The sequence below is a fragment of the Triticum dicoccoides genome, chromosome 5A (genome assembly GCF_002162155.2).
Source record: "Triticum dicoccoides isolate Atlit2015 ecotype Zavitan chromosome 5A, WEW_v2.0, whole genome shotgun sequence".
Taxonomy (NCBI): domain Eukaryota; kingdom Viridiplantae; phylum Streptophyta; class Magnoliopsida; order Poales; family Poaceae; genus Triticum; species Triticum dicoccoides.
This window is the reverse complement of record NC_041388.1, coordinates 668,883,473-668,891,219: the sequence shown is the minus strand read 5'-3', so window position 1 is coordinate 668,891,219 and position 7,747 is coordinate 668,883,473.

Genomic DNA, 7,747 nt, shown 5'->3' with positions numbered 1-7,747 from the left:
CCCGTCCTCCCGTCGTCCCCGCCCGGCCCGTCCCCGTCCCCGTCGTCACCGCCCGTCTCTGTCCACGTCACCGCCCCCTGTTGCCGCGCCTTGCCGTTGAGCTCCTGCCCCGGCCGCCATGTCCACACACACACACATTGTTATAGAAATGTTAGCATTTTTTCTGTTTTTAGTTATAGAAATATTAGAAATGTTAGTTATATAGAAATGTTTTTTAGTTATAGAAATATTAGAAATGTTAGTTATATAGAAATGTTAGTTATATAGAAATATTAGAAATGTTAGTTATATAGAAATGTTAGTTATATTAGAAATGTTAGTTATATAGAAATGTTAGTTATATTAGAAATGTTAGTTATATAGAAATGTTTTTTAGTTATAGAAATATTAGAAATGTTAGTTTTAGTTATAGAAATATTAGAAATGTTAGTTTTAGTTATAAAATTTAGAATTTGCATATATGAAATCACAATCCATCATTTAAAAAATGTTACTTTACTTTTGCGGCATATAGTATTTGTTGTCGACGATGCCCGGCCCGCATCCTCACCGTCGACCAGTTCGCGACGACGTCCTACTTTAGAGGACCCATGTCCGGGACTGGGCTCCGCCGGGCTGGCACTGGGAGGTGCTAACTTCAGGGGCGCGATGCTTGGTGAGGAACCCGGCCCCGGGTCCCGTAGTCGACCCTGATCTCCTTTGGTGGCGTTCGCGTGGGCCACTTTCGGTGCGGAGGGAGCCGACCCCGTCGGAGGTGGTACGTCGCCATGTCAGGGAGGAGGACGAGCACATCCATCGCTACATGGCTGCTATGGACGTTAGGTTCTCCAATACCTGGCAGGTTCTTTCGGGAGATCACCCAAGCTATGATCCAGTGATGGTTCCTTCACTTTGGTTGTCCACCGCCCGCGCCTCAGGAACCGCGAGTGGCCTAGATTACTCTCTAGTATTCGATCTTTATTAGCTAGCTATCTAGCTAGTGATGTATTCAATATATAATATTCGAGATGATTTATTCAAGATTATATATATTATTCGAGACGATGTATTCGATATTATATCTATTATTCGAGATGACGTATTCGAGATTATATTCGATGATGCTTATTATGTACTATGATTGATTCAGTTTTTCCTTATTAATTGATTGCATCCATGCATTGTAATTTGAATATATTTCTTTTGGATTAGTTAAATAAAACCTATGGCGGACAATACCGGCAGAGAGGGAGAAGAGGCCCTGTTCAATATCATACGCAATCCTCGCAGGCCAAATGATGATCAAAATGAAGAAGATTATGATGGCTCCGAATATCTAAACAACACTGGGGAGGGTGATATGATATTCGATCGCGACGATCGAATTGATGAAGTCATGAACTATGAACATGACGAAGAAAATGTTGATCTTGAAACAACAAATACCGGCGAGGTATATTTATATAAGCAGGCATCTGGTGATCATCACATGTTTTAAATGACTTGAAGATATATATTAACGAATCGATCTTTCTTCTTTCAGCCATCCGGATCGAGCAAATCTTCAGGCAACAGGACAGTACGAGGCCCGAACAAAAAGTTGAAGGAGGGCGTAAAGTACAATATCGAGGCCATCAGACCTAATGGCGAACCATTAGCGCCTAAGAAGTTTGCGGACAAGTTCATTCGTCAGTGCGGAGTTCTTGTGAAGGACCAACTAATGATCTCCCTTCAAGAATGGAGAGAGCCAGCAAAGCCACGTCCAGATCTTACTTTTGTCAACGACAGACAAAAACTTCTGCTTTGGGAAACGCTCATGGAACATTTCACCCTACCAGATCATTTCACAGATGCAGATGTGGAGAAAGTCAAGGACACTACTCTTAGGAAGATGGCGGTTGCATTCAACAACCACAAGAATCGTGTATGGGACCATTACGTCAAGGGAGGAAAGAAGACTCCACTATTCAAGGGAACACTAGAGAAGCAAAGTGCTCATTGGGACGATTTCGTAAAATTCAAGGAATCAGAATTATCTAAGGAACGGTCGAGAATAAACAAGGCCAATGCCGCAAAAAAGGATAAATTCCATAAGCTGGGGCCAGGTGGCTACACGGTGGAAATGCCTAAGTAGGTAAGTCTGAGAAAGAGATGGAGGATGTAGGTGTGACTCCAGAAACATTGAGCTGGCACCCCAGGTGCAGGACTTGGTTCTATGCGCATGGGGAGAGTTGGACCCGAAGACAGGCAAAGTTTCGAAGAAGGCATGTCTGGACGGAGCCAAAGATAAGTTACTTGTTGCAATAGAAGAGGCTCGATCGGGGGTGTTCCAGCCCAACAGAGAGAACGACGAGCTTACACGTGCCCTGGGAAATCCTGAACACCCGGGAAGAACACGAGGCAAGGACGCTATTCCGTGGTATGAGGGGTTTTCGGACTAGAACGCCGACTACAGAACCCGTGCGAGAAAGAAGATTGCGGAGGAGAAGAAGAGGAAGATGGAGGAGGAGCAGAGGAAGCTAGACTATGAACGCCTTCAAGGCCTAGAATCAGCGCACGCGGACTTGGCAGTCAAATTCCAGCGGCAGCAGGAGCAGATCGACTCACTTAGCCAGCAAAGGGGGTCTCAGCAGCTGCAGCAGCTAGCGGATGATCCAACATTGGATAGCACCGTCCCATCCATGCCGAGAAGCAGCGTGGGTTCCGCCCTGGGCGACGCAATGCTGGAGAGATACCCCGTTGATGACATCATGGAGAACACTAACTGCGAGCTACACTTCAAAATGAAGAACATATCCATGAAGGTGGCGGACACCATTGCTTTTACAAATCCCCCCGAGGCAACCTTCCATTACATCTCGATTCCAGCGGGCTATACTCGTGTCTTGGTTGATGAGGTGGTGGACCAATATTCGGGGCTAGAGCTTGACATTCCTGGAGGTGACGAGGAGCACACACTGGGAGAGGCCAAACATCGTATCATCCTATGGAGAAAGGATTGCATCATCTTTCGAAGGCCACTGAAACCGCGTCAGCCGACTCCTCGTCGAAGTCCGCCACCGAGTCAGCAGACTCCCGCTCCTCCAAGTCCACCAACACGTCAGGCCACTCCTCCTCCTCCTAGTCCGGCAAAGCGTCACGCCACTCCTCCTCCAAGTCCGACACAACGTTAGACCACTCCTCCTCCAAGTCCGGCAAAGCATCAGGCGACTCCTCCTCCAAGTCCGGCACAACTTCAGGCCACTCCTCCTCCTCCAACTCAGCCATGTCAGCCGTCTCCGCTGCCTCAGCAATCATGGAAGAGATCTGCCGCATCTATGGTGCGTAGCGGTACAAGTCGAGGTAGTACTGGAGGTACAGGCGGAGGCAAGCGATTTCAATATGGTCCAAGCAGCCCCGTGCCTCTTCCGCAGAGGCCTTACGACAAGTCCGAGGAGGAAAACACAGCCATATCGAAGGCCGAGGTGGAAGCCCATGTTGCACCGGAACCGCCACCGCCGCCAAGGGAGAAAGTGCCGGAGGAAAATATTGACCACTTCATTCGTATGGCTAGACCACCAGCTCCCAAGCCTGTTGACACAGACTATGAGCACCACCTCAGGAAGTTAAATCGAGTACGTCTACAGAAAGAGGCGAGCTCGAGCTCGAGCAAATCAGCTGGCAAAAGGAGCGGTAAAATCGTTCCCCAGCTGGGAGAACAGGCGGCGCAATCAACACCCCCCCTCACTTGTTGTGCCAACAACACATGAGAGTAGGCGCGCCCAATATTATTGTGGGCAAACCGTTTACGTTCTCGAGCTGGGCGATGTGGTAATAACCGAGGAGCATATAAGGCGGGCTGAAATCCTCAAGATCACTGTTGGACAACTCCTCGACATCGAGTCCATGCCTTCGCTTAGAGAGGAGGAAATAAAACGGAAATATGTCCGGGGCCAACCTTTGGTCGAGCCAGACGAGGTCAAGAAGCTCCCAACGAGAATGTATGAATTGCATCAATGGTACATGGACATTACCAAGATTTCCAATCGAGAGTCCCTCATGGTGAATGTCAAGAAGGATCATTACTACCATGAGAAAGTTGTGTCCGTTGAGTATTTAGAACTATTTCAGTTATACAATCAAGATGCACTCAACAAATATATCGTCAGTTGCTATTGTCTATAAGTGATTTCTTTCTGTAATTTAAGTCTCAAGCTAGCTGTAGTGATCATTTTAATCAATCATTACCTGTAATTATCCTCATTATATACTTCTCTGTAGTATTATGCAGGATGAAGATGTATGAAATGAAAAAAGGTGGACGCTATGGCATTGGGTTCATTGACCCAAATACCATTAATGAATACACATGAAAATTAGATGCATATTATGAAAAAAGTGTAGAGGAAAGCATGCTAGAGTTCTTCAAGCGCCTCAATACCAATGAAGATATACTACTTCCTTACAACTTCGAGTGAGTCACACTGTCTTGCACTACAAATTCTGTTTTTGCCTACTAGCTAGCTACATCTTTTTGCTTACATATGCCCGCTTAATTAAGACATGCAAACGTGTGTGCATGCAGATTTCACTGGATCTTCTTAATCATTAAAGTTGATAAATGAACAGTTGAAATACTGGACTCACCACTTAAAAAAGAAAGTGACTACACCATCTTGTTTGGGATAGTCAACAGGTAATTTCAATCATTATTAATTATATCTCGGCCTATTTAGTTCGTGATTTCCTGATATGAACTATTTAATAACCCCTTTATTTATTTTCTTTGTCGGCGGGCGGGGCTTGGGCAAAGTTCATCAGCGTCACTACAGGCGAATGGAAACGAAAACTGAAATGGTATCGATCCAAGGTAAGTAATTAAGTAGTACTAGCTAGCTAGCTGCCATCTCTTTAATTATCATGCTTGATTAATTATTATGTGATCAAATTCCATTCTCGTAAAGGCCCTAAAGCAGGTGCCGGGGAATAATTTGTGTGCATACTACGTTTGCGAGAACATTCGCATGATGGCGTCCGAAAAGAGCAGATCTCAAAGACAGGACTGGGTACGTTTGTCAGAACACTATTCACAATTTTTACATCATTATCGATATCTAGTCACACAACTAATACACATACATATTGATCTCCTTCTTAACAGTTCAGAGAGGTGCGGGAGCAGCTCCTAGCAGAGGAGCGCATAGAAGCAATTCAAGAGGAAATAGCGGGATTTTTGCTCGACCAGGTCATAGATCCCAAAGGAGAATACTATTACCCGCTACCGCCCCCATGAACCACTTTCAATTGTCATCGTGCTCCAAAGGCACCAATTAGGCTAATGGCATTGGCTTTGAAGGCACCAATTATTAGAAATTGTATATAGCTAGCTAATTGTGTGTGTGTATATATATATAATCGAATGTCTCACAACCACCATTAATTAATTCACACATATATACACACATGTATGATCGGTTCTACTAGAAATTCTATTTATATATATACATAACGTGTACAATATGTAGTATCGTAAAATACTAGCAAACGAAAAATAATTAAATGGAAAACACAAAATTAAATGAAAAGGAAATCATAAACCCAAAATCCCCAACCTTTTAATACCGGTTGGTTGGTGCACCAACCGGTACTAAAGGGCTCCCTGCCCCGGAGCTGGCTCGTGCCACGTGGTTGCCCTTTAGCACCGGTTCGTGCTGAACCGCTACTAAAGGGGGGGGGGGAGCTTTAGTGCCCACACTTTAGTGTTGGTTACCGAACCGACACTAAAGGGCCTTACAAACCGGTGCTATTGCCCGGTTCTGCACTAGTGTATATGTCATATCCATATTACCTCGATCACTTAATTAGGTGATCAAGTATATAAAATATGGATATGGCATATACTTGATGACTTAGCTAGGATCCACATGCATCCAGTCAAACTAATCTGCGGTACTTTCACCTAATGATTTAACAACTCATTATAATGTAAAACAATCACTAAATTAAATTGAAAACACAAAATTAAAATAAAAATAAAAAATAAAACCAAAACACACCCAAACATTTAGTACCGATTGGCGTTATCAACCGGTACTAATGTACTATGCGCCCCCGGAGCTGCCTCGTGCCACGTGGTTGCCCTTTAGCGCCGGTTCATGTGTAACCGGTACTAAAGGAGGGGACCTTTAGTCCTCACACTTTAGTGCCGGTTACCGAACCGGCACTAAAGGGCCTTACGAACCGGTGCTATAGCCCAGTTCTGCACTAGTGTCCTGGTGCTTACACGCTGCCGTCGAAGGCTGGGTGTACACGCCCTTTAGTTTTGCATGTTCTAATCTTCACACTCGTCCATGTCATGTCCATGATGTCCATTCAAAAGCACAGATTAATTAATATTTTGCGTAATCACATTGCAATCGAGCAGTGCATTATTAATTTTGTTTGTTGTTCGGATACAATCTTTCCGGTTTGGTCTATAAGCACGACACACATTTTCAGGTAAAAAATATTTGCGAACATATTTGTAGGTAATTTTTTTGTGAATATATTTTCGGTAATTTCACTAGGTAAACATGTAGGAGTATTATATTTATATATCTTTAGATTCATCATGAAATGAAAATTCTAAATATATGATTTTTTTTAAATGACATGAACACACTTGTGATGTCCTAGTTTCTAATTTACCAAAGCAAAAAACATAATAATTGACGGAAAACTATGGCACTGTGAAATTACATGGTCTTAAAAAATAGAAGTAAGCTTCAATACTCTATTGCTGAAACCATCCGAAAATTCATAGGAGCGCTCGTCCTCGCCTGAGCACACTATTAGTGATGCTGGTCCGCATTGGGATCTGTGCCGATGCGCGTATTTAAAGCGTGGTATCTGAGAGCAAGCGGGCAAATATTAAACTATTCCTACAGCTGGTGATGAACCTGCCGCATAGCATATCTCCGAAATACCACTCGCATCCCAAGTTGTACCACTCGCCGAAATACTCATTTGCGACATGGCGAATTTAAGAAAAAGTGATCTAGTGACATGTGATATAGAATTTTCATAAAAACTTTGCCATGTCACCTGTACAAATTTTGTTACACTTCCCTACACATGGCAAATTTCTTACCCGCAACATTTTTGTTGAACTTACCATGAAAAAATTATTTTCACTATATTTTGGCATGGCAAACTTGCTTTGTGATTTATGTTCACTTTTTATATAGTTTTTGACATGGATCATGGCAATTCCTTCTGTATATAACATGTATACCACAACTTTTTTTTACCATCTAATAAAATATAGGTAAAATTGTTTTTGCGACATGAAAATTAGGAAACATCGATCTTGTGAACATTTTCAGAAGAAAAAAAATTCCCACGTGGCAAGTTCACTTTATTTTTGAATTGTTTCTGACATGGGGGAGTCTATATGTATATGAGCTTGTTGCTTTGGGATCCAAACAGTATCACTAGCATGACGGCACAATATTTACATCAAAATGATGAGTTAATAATGCCAACGAATATCGATCCCCGCAAAAAAACGAATATCGATCAAAAAGAGGACGTTCATCTTCATTTTGCAATGCTGCACCAACTATACAGTAGGACGTGACGGCAATGCATCAAGTCCGTCTACCCCAACACACGGGCCCACAGCTGCATGTTCACTGTTCCCTCGGCATATGCAAACCAGTATTTTCGTTGGTCATCATTGCCGTGCCCACGAGCATGTGTGCCATTGGTCCATATAAGCGGAGCAGGCGAGCCCGTCCGCCGTAACGCC